Below are 13,340 nucleotides of genomic sequence, written 5' to 3'. Positions count from 1 at the left end.
ACTAGCCTGAAGCAAGCGAGAGAGTCCAATGAGTTTGCTCTCGCTTTCTTCATTGACGTGAAGAAGGCATACGACTCGGTAACGCACTCGGCATGTTTCGCTGCGCTCGAAGCAGCTCGAGTCACTGGCCGCCTTCTAGGATACCTATGTGACTTTCTGTCCAACAGAACGTTTGACGTCTCCGTCCGCGGGTGTATCAGCTCTGTGAAGAAGTTTGAGCGAGGAGTCCCACAAGGCAGTGTTCTATCACCTATACTATTCAACCTAATCATGGCAGGGATTCACCGAGGAATTCGCCCTACACCGTACGCCCTTCATCTCACCATCTACGCGGACGACGTCTGCCTCCGCATTGTGGGAACGGACAAGGAGAAAGTTCGTGACACAGCTGATATTGCCTTGAACGGGCTCAATGCAGCGCTGCTTGCGAGAGGGCTGGAAGCATCACCAGAGAAGTCAAAATGCATGGTCTGCATTCCCCGTGGAAAGTACGTGGGCAAAGACTTCCCCAGCCTCAGCATTAACGACACTCCCATCCCAAGATGCGCGTCATGTAAATATCTTGGTGTCACCATCGATAGCACATTACGCTGGTCTAAGCAAGTAAACGAGACTATCTGCAAGGGGAAGAAAACGCTCAACCTGCTACGCAGAATCAGCGGTAAATCATGGGGCTGCAATGCGCGGTCATTGCTCACCCTTCACAAAGCCCTGATCTTGTCACGCATTCTCTACGTGGCGCCATACGCAGACCTCGCGCCTACACAATGGCAGGCCCTTGAGCGCCTTCATCGCGCTGGCATAAGAACTGCGCTTGGTCTCCCAACGTTCTCTAGCGTCACCCAAACGTACCTGGAAGCTAAGGAAAAGCCTGTTAGTGTCCACTCTGAGCTCAAAGGACTCCAGTTTCTGGATGATGCATCAACATCCATCAGCAAGCATTCCCTCTTCACCGACCTCGAACAGAGGACACACACATCCCTAGGACGCCTGGCTAGTGCCACCAGCTCTCTAGCCAACAGGGGCGCTCTTCCTCGGCTCCCAGCTAGTCCACCTACGCCGCCGTGGCGGGAGTTCGTGCCCACAACAACGCTTCACATCCCGGGTCTACGGAAGAAGAGCGAGTCCAGCCCCCTAGTGGCCAGGATGGCGGCTGAGAACCTGATCAGCGACGTTTATCACACACATACTCTGGTGTTCACGGATGGCTCCATTGACCACCGTTCCCAAAGTGCTACCAGTGCGTACTACATCCCGTCAATAAACAAGGCCTGGCAAGGGAAATCAGTTCGCTACCCAATCTCATCTACGACGGCCGAACTCCTGGCCTTGCTACACGCAGCTGCTGCGGTTCAAGTCACCGGAATACCTAAGGCCGTCTTGCTTACGGACTCCAGAAGTGCCCTCAACAACGTGATAAACCCCATGTGTGGTAGCATTCTGGCCCGATGTATAAGGAGATCGTGTGCCCAGCATAGGCTAACCGGAGGTGAGCTTACGCTCCAATGGATCCCATCTCATGTCGGCATCAGAGGCAACGAACGAGCGGACCAGCTAGCTTCCTCAGCACACAACAGCTGCAGCCCATCCTTAGCAGTCCCGGCCGACACTGACAGGCTCATGGTCGTCAAACAGCTAGTTGAGGTGCGTCACCCTGGCATACAGGACATCATGCAGAATCACCGACCCTCTCTTCCCACGAAAGATCTTCCCCGTGGTATGCAGACAATGCTCCATCGATTACGCACAGGATCTGCGTTCACGAACTCGCAACTGTGCAAGATCGGCTCCAGGGAGGACTCCAGTTGCGGACTCCAGTTGCGGACACTGTAATCATCCGGAGACAATTGCGCATATCCTGACAGAATGCCGTGCATACCATGCCATGCGGGAAACCCATCTTCCCCATGCCAGGCCTGGTATACTGACGGACGTCCTCTTCCCCGAAGGTTCTTGTGCGGAACGACTTTCAAAAACTCGCGGCCTCGTGCGCTTTCTCCAAGCAACGGGCCTAGCGGAGAGACCACTCTAGTGCACCTCTCACCTACAGTGTGCTCCTGTCCCATCAGTACCGGTCATCCTGCTTCTACATCACTTTGAAGCCCTCAACTCCCCTTTCTCCCACCTTCTTTTCCTTTTTTTTGGCTATAGTCGTGACGATGCCCACTTGAGTGCGGCCAACAACGGCAAGCTACCTCGACCCCCCCCCCCTCATTTCTAAGAGTGTACGATCGGACCCGTTCCAAATCCACACGCCCAGGATAGGTATGCGCGCGCTTCTCCTGCTCTCTCATTGGATGCCGCCAATCTTGGCCTTCTGGGGACCCCATTGGTTGCCGCCAAAGACGGCTCTGTTTTCATTGCGTTTTTCTTCTAAACGGTACCGGTGTGTGAACTAATTTTGTTTGAACTGGTACGAATTGAAACATCAGACTTTTATTTTAACGATAACGGCATCATTATGTGTAATGGTTGGCCTTCGGCGTGCTATGTGGTGAAGCTTTGTTTTAAAGTGCGCAGAGTCGAGCGTATCGACACCGAGTAAGCGTGTTTCGAATTTGGGTATACTCGTGGGGACGCGCGAGGGAATGCAAATACCGTAATTTCACGCGTACAAGCCGCACCGCAGATAAGCTGCAGGACCCGTTTTGAGGAACGTTTTGAAAATTTTGGTGCAGATAAGCCGCGGGCAATCCTGTACGACGCGACTAATTTGTGCGACAAAGGAGACCATACACTGTTAAAACAGAACTTCCCCACATAGCACGCTCCTAACAAACCATCATACTGAATGATATCATTCTGTGTCATGATTTGTTCAAAACAGGGGGGAGGCGCCTATCTGGGACAAGATAATCTGTCCCAGATAGGCGCCTCCCGCCTGTTTTGAACAAATCATGACACAGAATGATATCATTCGGTATGATGGTTCGTTAGGCGCCATAAACCCTGGCCCATAAAAGGCCATAAACCCTGTGGTCCATACTCATAGGTCGGCATGGTGTACAACAAAGTAGGTCAGTTCTAGTGTTCTACCAATATCGGATTGCGCCCTTGTTGTGTGTCTTCATGGATTGACGGGCCAGTGGCCTTCCAGAACACATGAATCACTGTCACCACTTTCGCTAAAGCTGCTTGGGGGAAGGCACCAGGAAGGTCAGTCTACGCGAATGTGGTCGCACCTCTGTTACGCATTGTTCGTGCATTGGCAGGGCGGTGCTGTTCCAGAGACATAATACGAGGGGAAAATAGTCATCAGATAAGTCGCATCGGTGGATAAGCCGAAGAGCGCCCGTGAGGAGAAAAAAAAATCGCGCATAAGCCGCGGCTAATACGCGTGAAATCAGGGTAATAGTTACATTTGCGAGGTATTCGATATAATCGAATAGCACCAGATAAAAGCTATCTTTGTACAGTCAAACTCCTTTACAACGAAACTAAGGGGACAGCAAAAGAAATTCGCAGTAAAGGTATTTTCGTTAAAAAGAATGTCCATTATTGGGCCTATAGGGCTCCAGCGGGACCGCAAAAAATTTGCTGTAGTGGTGTTTTCGTTAAAAAGGTGTTCGCTATAAAGGAGTTTGACTGTATAGGGGAAAACAGCGCGAAAATTTGGACGGAGACAAGAGACACGTACACACAACGAGAGCTGTTAGGCAGCGCACGTTGGGTACTTGTCTCTCTTCTCTCCGTCCAGTTTTTCGCGCTGTTTATCCCTGTTCAAGATGTACCAACTTGCCCACGTCGCTGCCTTAACTGTCTTGTACGTTGCGCCTGGTCCTTCATCAAGTTACCTATCTTACCTGTCTTTCGGAAAAACTTGGATTACAAGAAACTTAAAAAGAAAAGAATCAGGTTGTTCTCGATGTCCTTAAAAAGTCAGGACTCCATGATATGGGTGAAAATTTGTTTGAAGATAGAAATTAAGGCGTCTCTAAATACAGCCACGCATGAATATTATATGATGCGTTTTGAGCATACCAGAGATAACATTCGCGCTCTCTGGTGATCATTAATTTTCATTCATTGATGATTTCTCATCTGTTTGTACTTTCTGTGTGTAAGCGTACTGGGGCAGCCAGTTTGACTTCTTTGTAACTACCCATCCCCATTTTTTTTCTTTATCACATCACTATCACCTTCAGTTAGGAAGATGGCCGTATCGTCGGATCTTATCGGTGACCCCGGGATCATGCAAAGGAAAAGCAAGTCATACTCAGTACGGGCGGACATTAGCAAATCTGTATTTTTTTTATGCTCCTGTGATGGAAAGGGAAATATGAGATAATTTCGGGATTAAAGGACTCTACAGCTGATTATGATGATATAAGATCTGATGTAAAGTGAAATTCGTCCACCTCCTATCAGTATCCTCGACGCATGTCTGCAACCTAACTATTTCTAGGCCTTTCCTGAAAGGATGAAGGATAGCGGGAGTAACACCAATTAGTAAGGGATCTGAGCTTATCTGGTCACCATCAATTTATTACCTTTTTTTATTCAGGTTTGTTCTAAGTTTTGACATTATTTTCCGAAACCTGCAAAAAAAAGAAAAAAAGTAGAACGGAAGTTTTTGTGATGTTGTCGGTTGCAAAAGAGCGTATCGTCGGAAGCGCAGCTTGACTTTCTTTCAGTTAAAAAAGAAAAAAGGTATTGCCCAATTTCGAGAACAGCTTGGTTACGTCAGGGTTCTTTCTAGATATTCACAAATGGCTCTTGAAGCCTTGGATCACGATGTCCTGTTACACAAGTTGCCCTTTTACAGTGTTCGTGGAGTTCTACTTAGATTTTTTTTGCGAGCGGTTTTCATGATCGTTTTTAGTACGTTATTTGCCAATGGAGTGGCGTCTGTCCTGTCGCAATTTGCTTCCGATGTTCCTCAGGGACCTCTGCTGGGTCCAATGCCGTTCTTGCTGTTTATTAATGACGTAAGAAATATGTCTAAGGAAGCGGTGGTTACGCTACATGCTGACAACACGAAGGTTCCCCCCCCCCTTTTTTTCCTAGTGCGTCCCTATTCTCACTTCAACGTCAATCAAATGAATTCTAAAATTCCCTTTTCGCCTGGCTTAAGGTCAACCGAATGATTTTGAATTTTAAAAAGACTAAATGCATATGATCTTCAGACCCCGTGGTAATCAGCTTGCGATCCGTATACTCTAAAAACTGAACATCACCGCATAGCACGCTGTGAGCCAACCACTGCCACGAATGATAGGGTTATCGCTTCTGATACGAAGAGAGAGAGAGAGAGAGGTGGCGTACGCTTTTCATGTGGCAATTATCTTATATCCAAGTTGACACAAGAAGCCCCCCCCCCCCTCCTCTTAGAATCAGAAGCGATAACCTTGTCATTCGTGGCGATGGTTGGCACACAGCGTGCTATGCGGTGAAGCTCTGTTTTTATAACGCCGTCATTATCTTTTCAATAACTCCGTCCTTGCAGGGGTACAGTCGATAAATGTCTTGGTTGTAATTTTGAGGAACCGTTCCCTCTTTGACCCAGTATCATTACATTTCTTCGAAGTATAAGACTGCGAAAGCTGTATAGGTGCCTCGTTCTTTCTGTGAAACTTCAGGTCGTGTTTCCTTACTCCTTGCGTCTACTATTCGCTCCGAGATCGAACAGTGTCGGCGCGCTGCGGAGAAACGATGAACTACCATGGTGTGGACGCATCGTCTGCTTTTACACGTTCATTCAGCGTTTATTGCAGTAGGTGGAGTATTGGGGAACCGAACGGTATCGTACCAGTGATCTTCCTGTGAATATACACTAGAATTACGGAAAAGAACCATCAATATCGACCATCGGCCTACGTGTTATCCACACTAGAAAGGTGACAGTTTCGCCCCCTATAGGTCGATCTCGCAGCGAATATTCGCGAATTCACTGCTGCATGTTGGTTTCGGGCTCCACTGCCTCAACAAGCCTTTCCGCTATCCAACGCGTGCAAAACAAGGTACTCTATGGGACTATGGGAAGCACTCCTTGCCCTCTTCTTCTTGCGTACGGTTGCAGCTATGTTGACTGCAAGGTGAAACCGATACTAGGCTTGGTACCTATCATACAGGGTCATTGCGTTCTCACTATATCAAACCACCTAGCCACTTTTCTGCCACACTGGATCATGCCTCGAAGGTTTCACGTATACCTTTGCACGCACCACTTTCTTCGCTCAGTCTTTCTTTCCGAATACAATCAGTGAGTGGAATCATTTACCTCGACTCATCATCATTCAACTAAAGTTGTTGCTGTTACACCTCAACACATAGTCAATATAACCAAACCTCAGCATTTCCGTGACTCATTACATCATCCTTTCTCTGTCACAGCATAGAAATGGACAATTCAAATGTTTGTTGTGTATTTGCTCGCACATTGATTCTTAGTTTCATTACTCTGCTTTGACGTGCTTGTAATATGCAGTACTCTTCTTGCCTGTGTCCACTTACCTTGCTCACGCTATGATAGTTTCCTGTTTTTATTATATTATGATACGTTGACTTGCTTGTAATATCCGATGATCTTCTTTTATTTACTTTTTTTTCTTTCTGTGATCCCTTGCACTCTCTCCTGATGTAACGCCCTCAGGGGCGCTTGAGGCGTGTCTAAATAGATAAATAACCGTTCACGCAAAAACCGTCCGAACGAGACGACAATTTTTTTCGCCTCCTTAGTAAATCTCCACGTGGCAAGGAGCTGATCGAATAAAAGACACAGATAATCATTAAAAAATTAATAAAATATGCCAACGCCTAGCGAAGCATCTCGCCTGTTGCGGTACTGCCGGAAGTGTTCTGTAACGCCAAAATCGCGTATGCGCATTTCACCTCTACAAAAGCGGTATCCATCCGCACATGTCTGAAATCGGTCCGCGCCTTTGTCGCAAATGACGAATGTACGCTTTGCGTGTTCGCTATTTCCAAACGGCAGATATGGTCACGCTAAGGGATATCGATGTCTATACGAACATATTGTGTTCACAGGATGGGCAGCGTTGGTTACGACGTACATATATAACGTATGACGTACAATAGGCATATTGACAAGTATTCGAGCATATTCACTTTCGGGCCCTGCGTGACTGGATTGTCGCGCATTTTTTTAAATTATTTTATTTGGCTGATTATTGACAACGAGACAGCAACACTCGAACGAAGTCGCACAAACCCATAGCTTAGCGCTATAGTTGTGGGTTGAGCCATTATTAATATACAGGTAAGTTCACTTGCAACAACAGCGAAATAGTGCAGAATAATACAAAAATATATAAAAGAAAAGAGAAAAGGATACATAAATTGTGCAGGGCCTGACTGAACCGCTCAAAGCGTAGCCTGTAGTTACTACGGTTGTTCTTGGTCATAGAATAAAAATCGTCAGAATAAAAAGTCATTACAATAAAAACTAAAAATTGAATTGCATTAGCAAGAGCCCGTTTAAAATTGCGTGCTCCTTTCCTGTTAGGGGAGGGCGTTACACATCTCAACACCGTGAAATTCCAAAATCCTTAAACGTTATTCATTTTCCGCAGGTTAAAGTGTTTTACTTTTTGGTACACACTTTAAGTACTTTTACACTATAAAAGCAGAAGTTCATAACAGGCTCCGCTCCTCAACCGTAAGCACCGAATGATAGTTACGCTCCAGAATTGAGCAGGGAGCATAGCGTACCCCCTTTTGTATCAGTTAGCACATATCCAAATTGTTACAAAAAGGCGGACGCTTCCTACTTTCAACGTAGCCCGGAAAATGAACGATGTTATTTTGTAGTGGCTGTTGGTTCCGGTCGAGTTATGCGGTGAAGCCATCTTTACAAATGCACAAATATTTACCCTTAGATGACCTTTTCATAACGTCAGTTTAAAAAAAAAATATTCATTTTATCCTGTTCTGTTTTTGTTGCGCGCACCAGTCAGACCTGTTTAACTCGCCTTTTAGTTCCGCATTACGTTTGCAGAATGAGGGAAAATATGTGACTAAAAATAGGGGCACCAGTTTGCAATACATTAACGGCTCATGTTTGACGCTGCGTAAAACGTGTCGTGTTTCGTAACCACCGCACGAAGCTCGAGATGGATGCACTCTGAAAACAGGCCTTCACCGCAAAACATGCTCCTAGTCAATCATCATCTCGAATAACATCGTACTCTCCTGTGATTCGCGGAAAACGGGAGGTGTACTCGTTTTTGTGACACTCTAACATTTATGTTCTCCGTGTATTCACACGCGCTACATTCCCCAGAATGCTCCAGCAGAAGATGCGGAAAACGTCGTATCTTTTTTCTTGCTCCTCTAACCGCGGGGAATATCCTGCTGCTCATCAACAAGATATTCCGTAGCAGACGACATGGGCCGATAGTGGCGTCTGCTACGTCGTCTGCAAAGTCTGGGTCGTCTGCGTCGTCTGCAATTCTGCTATGCGCCGCTGTGTTTGCCATGTGCGCCACTCCCGATATTCCGATGCCGTGCGAATTAGACGTGGTGGAACTTCCGCCCCGCAAGTAATTCTAGGTTTTTCTTCCACTAGAATATTCCATGTGGATGTGGCTCGTGCGAATACACGGTAATTGTCACAAAATGCGTATAGGTACGGTCTGCACGTTCCACAAATGAAGAGTGACAATGGTACGCGGTCAGCTTGTTTTGTGGTGTGGTCTTCCGGGCTTGAAGCATTCACACGACGAAGTGATGGATATGAATCGGCAGCCAGATTCACTGGTAAACAACTTGCGGTGTAATCATGTGTTTGCTAACGTCCGAAAGAATGTCTAATGATGGCCTAGTTGATGCAAAGTCGACTCAATGGAATGTTTTCAGTCCATTTTGTTTTTAATTTAGAATTCGGCCGAATTAAACGCTCACGCCGAATCTTTTCGCGATTGAGACTTCTGAAAAATGTTGCATCACAGTTGTACGACACCGGTCTTGTTTGCGTTAGGCAGGGTTACAGCAGGTCTTTGAGTTCGAGGGTGCCATATATACTTGGTCCTTGAGCCAACTCGTCGTTACAGCGTCAGACCACCGGAGCTCTCTGCCATTTCCTTGCGGACTGGTCAGGACGGGTGTCATATCATGTCAATGCTGGTGCGGTGCATTTGAGTGTCACCCCAACTGGACATCCCTACTTACATTTAGTTTGCGCGCGTCTCCACAAGTTAATAGCTAATGACCCATGAATACATAGACATGGTAGTAGGGTCGAATCTAATCTAAGGGTCTAGGGGCAGAATGAAAAGCGGTATGCAGTGAGATTGGTCACAATGGTACCACGGTCATAATACCATACAATCTGCTCACAATGGTATGCGCTCTTTCGGCAAAGGGCTACATGTGCCAAGTAACTTTAGCTGCTTCAAAGTCACAGAATGCCTATTTTGTAGCGCGGGATGCAACCTGCTTTCGCAAACAAGCAAAACATCACTACTGACGTGAATTGCAGTTCACTTCTAGAGACAATTATACACCGTACGAGCAATATTTGCATTTACTTTGTTAGATTACGACTCCAGAAGCTCCACGATGACGGAAGGTCCGTCTTTCTCGAATTTCATCCTTGGTAGACTATGCTTTTTTCGTAGCAACCAAACTAAAACTCACGTGATACAAACTCGCGCCGTAATTGGTCCGTGGCAACGTCTTCGTCGTTGCAATTGCTCAAGAACCCTTTGCAAAAGCAGGTCAGGGTCTCGCTAACAATATATTTGGAAATGCACGGTGGATGTGCTTGAAAGACGTCGTGCTTGTGAAATGGCTCACTACCGCAGTTTTGTAAAAAATATATTTTCTTTCCTCTTTTGGTGATCTTTCAGGACCTCAATCGGGTCAGGTGTTGTTCCTTCTGCATTGCAGCCTTAAGTCTCGAAGAGTATTCTCGAGTCAATGTAATCAATTACCTGTTAACGCGCTGTTGTACATGAGAAACTACTATATTCCCCACTACTACTATTGGCACGTGACTTATTCGGCACACTTGGCAAATGCATGATGCATTCGTAACGGATAACGCAGTAACGTAACCCTAAAGTGTCATCCACTTCGCTTGCAGAAAGCAGAATGTCATATATAGCAAGTTACCATATTCATCCACCATGTATTATGCAAAGTAAAGCAAACGTCTTGCCGTGCACTCCATCATACAGTATGTATGACTCAGCCAAACATTGTAGCCTCCGTACGATTTGCCGACAAACGAGAGTACGTCGCACCGATTCACTCACGCGCGAAGTCTCGTATTTTTTCAGCAAATAAAACTACGTAAATGTCACTTAGAATATTAGAGAGCGAGTCTGGAATACAAGCTTAGTTCTGCATCGCGTCACAGACTCCAAGGCTATCGGTTACCTGGTATCAATGTACACATTGAGAAACGACGTTTTAAAAATGAACGACTGTTCAGTGGCAGACGAAACCGCCGGTCGTCCGCTATAATATTTACATCCGTGTCTAGTTCGCCTTGGAGGCAAGAATGGTCTATGAGCTGAAGCGAGTGCCCGGTATTTACTACATCTTTTATGCGATATTGCACTTTAATTCTTCCGCTTAACGACCACGGTATTTATAATTACATAAATTGTAATAATTCGCCGTGTGTTTTATTCAACATCTGCATCCTCGTTTTTCTTCGCTATACTTCGCTATATATATATATATATATATATACCTTCTTCTTCTACGTAACGACATAACCGTTCTCGAATGCATCCCGTCCATCCCACTTTCAGCACCTCTCTCTCTCCTCCTCCTCCTCTTCTCCCGAGAGACACCCCCAAAAATCAACCTCTCCCAAGAAAAGAAAACTCGCACCTTCCCTCTCTGCTACAGGTAGCAAGCATGTCCTCCTCTTTCCGAAAAAGCCACACCGTATCCCTCTCACTCCACACCTATCCTTTCTTTTTTTTTTCCCGTCGTCCATAGCATGATAACCACACAGCGATGACAGGTTTTCACACCCTTTTCACGCTGAGACCGCAGTGTAGCATACACAGCGGCGTCAGATCGGAACGCCAGGAAACATTTTCCCACCGTCTCGCTATCACGCTACGAGTGTCGAAATGGTTGAGGCCACAGTACCTTGATGCGGTTCAACGCTACAGATCGATGATTCGCACCAAATTCCGATACATTTCAGGTCCGATCTTGCGTATAAGAATCCCTTTCACGTAAGCGTGCAAGCTTAGAATGAGTTCTGCAAGGGAGCCATCTTACCTGAGCTCTTGGTTTTCCAGGGGGTTCTCATCCGCAACACGCCAACATAACTCAGTGCGCAACACGTAGCTCGAGACCTCCTCTCCCGTGTGCTGGAAGGACGAGTCTATTGTGGGGGAGCGGGGGGGCGCTGGATGCTGTTGCAGAGGTTGCAACAAGTGCGCCGGCCCAGAAAGTGCTGGGCCCAATTTGGCTTTTATGTCGGTCTCTTCCAACGTTCTGTGTTTATTTGTTCTGACGGGTTGCGGTCATTCCTTATAAACCGTGAGATGTGGGTCTGTGATGGTGGGGATGAAACGATCATATTAGATGAGAGTTCGCCGATATCGTCAGATATATTTCCTCTTTTGTAACGGAGTTTCTGTTTCAGTTCCCGCAGGAATGACAATACGGAATTGAAACAACACTTATTTTTGGTCTCTTCAAATTCTGCTCGACTGTTATTGAATTCATTTTTCGATGCGTGTACATAGCTATTCTTGAAAAAAAAAAAAAAAAGAAAACCGCCGATATGTTGATAGTATGATCGAGTTGATCTTAGATCAGAAAAAGGTTTAGGATGAAAAAGCAATGACTTTGAAGGAATAGGTAAACGCAAAGTAAATACTGTTCGGGAAAAAAAACGAGAGTTCTTTCTCATGAGGAAGGATAATACAGATAAAAACAAGGAACATCCCGCCCATTTGAGGCTGATTGAAGAGTATAATTCTTCGCGGACGGTAAAAAAAAAAAAAAAAAGTTTCGATCCTCGTAACTCTTCAGAAGGTGAAACATCTGCTGCACGAAATTGCCTGTAAAGCTTGCTTCTCCAACATATCAGTCTTTATGAGGCGGAGCCGTCTTTACAAAGTCTCAATATCCCGCGTTTTGTTTGTTCGCAAAAACAACGCGAAAGAAGTGAAGATAGAAGAAGAAGAAAGCGTAAAATTCGGAACAACTTTTATGTTAATCTTTCGCGTTGGCATTTGGTGTTCGTCGCCGTTGTTCCTTTCCCTCTGCCCTTTCGGCGTTGGACAGCGTAGGGTTGCGCAAAACACTGCGGAGCCTAATACACTTTTTCCGGTTGCGCAACGTACCGCACAAAATGTCACTTTGGACACCCCGTTGTATTGCGAAAGGTGCCATTTAGTCGTAGGTACGTTTATTACGATGGCATACTTTCCGATATCAAGCTACAGCATGAACGAAAGCGGATCGTTAGCAGACGACAGTAGGGAAAATGCGTTCGTCTGCATTTTTTTTCCTTTTTTTTTTCTTTTTAAAGCAGAGTTGGTATCGAGCACGAGCGCGAGCAAATGGAAATATTTGTTTTAAATGGAAGAAACAGAAGACTCGACTCTCTGAAACAAAGCCGCTGTTTTTAGAAATAAGACCCATCATTTAATTAGTGTGTCCTACAAAAGAAGCGTCCATGTTTTTGTTCGCTTCGATGACTGAAGCTCCATTGTAATCCTCCCGTTTGTTTCGAAACGGAAACTTGCGTACATTAACATTCTTATCGCTTCTTGTTCTCGACAATTATATTTTTTGAAAATCTACAGGAAAAAAAAAATAAAGAAAGATAATTCTCGCGGAAACGGTGGTATTGGAAAGTAGAGCCGCTTCGGTTATTTTGAAGCAAGCGTAAATTGACAGGAGCTCATTAACGCGTTCGTAAAATGCAACTTAACCTAATCTGATGGCAATAGAGGATTCAACGTTTCTTTTAGAATCCCATTTCAGTTGGGCAGTCAAATAACATCCTGTGCTTAATTCAATGACTTATACAGGGTGATCCACCAACCATGATAGAAATTCAGAGTAAAAAACGTATGCCCTGGAGAGACATGCGGTCAAGGGATTTTTTTCTGCCAATAACTTTTGCCACATATTGGTAACATTTTTATTTCATTTCAATTGTCCGAAAGTTAATTTCTTGAATTGAACTCCGAAATTCCCCAAGGCGTTTTAACGTTTTCTTTGCTGAAATGGGTTCCCCGTGGTCATTTTACTCAGTATAGCACATAATCCCACTCGTAATGCAATGGCAATTGCCGAAATAAATTCGCCGAAACTCCCTGTAAATGAGCCCTTGGCTCCGCCTCTTTTTTGACGTCTCGTGGTTTGAGCGCAAAGATGCGAAGAAAGGAGGTTAC

The 13,340-nt window shown here is 45.5% G+C and overlaps 1 protein-coding gene across 2 annotated transcripts in view; it reads right to left on the bottom strand.

Annotated features, from left to right (window-relative positions):
- The window catches only part of LOC135399112 (regulating synaptic membrane exocytosis protein 1-like), a 90,191-nt gene extending 78,910 nt beyond the window's left edge, over nt 1-11,281 (bottom strand). For both annotated transcript variants that reach the window (XM_064630824.1, XM_064630825.1), the window contains exon 1: nt 11,206-11,281. The gene's annotated coding sequence lies outside the window, so the exon portion shown is untranslated. The remainder of the gene's footprint in view (nt 1-11,205) is intronic.
- Between the last annotated feature and the right edge of the window lie 2,059 nt (nt 11,282-13,340).

The sequence above is a fragment of the Ornithodoros turicata genome, chromosome 6 (assembly GCF_037126465.1).
Source record: "Ornithodoros turicata isolate Travis chromosome 6, ASM3712646v1, whole genome shotgun sequence".
In the NCBI taxonomy this organism is placed as follows: Eukaryota; Metazoa; Arthropoda; class Arachnida; order Ixodida; family Argasidae; genus Ornithodoros; species Ornithodoros turicata.
Note: the sequence above shows the minus strand (reverse complement) of the source record. Positions and strands in the feature narration are given on the sequence as shown.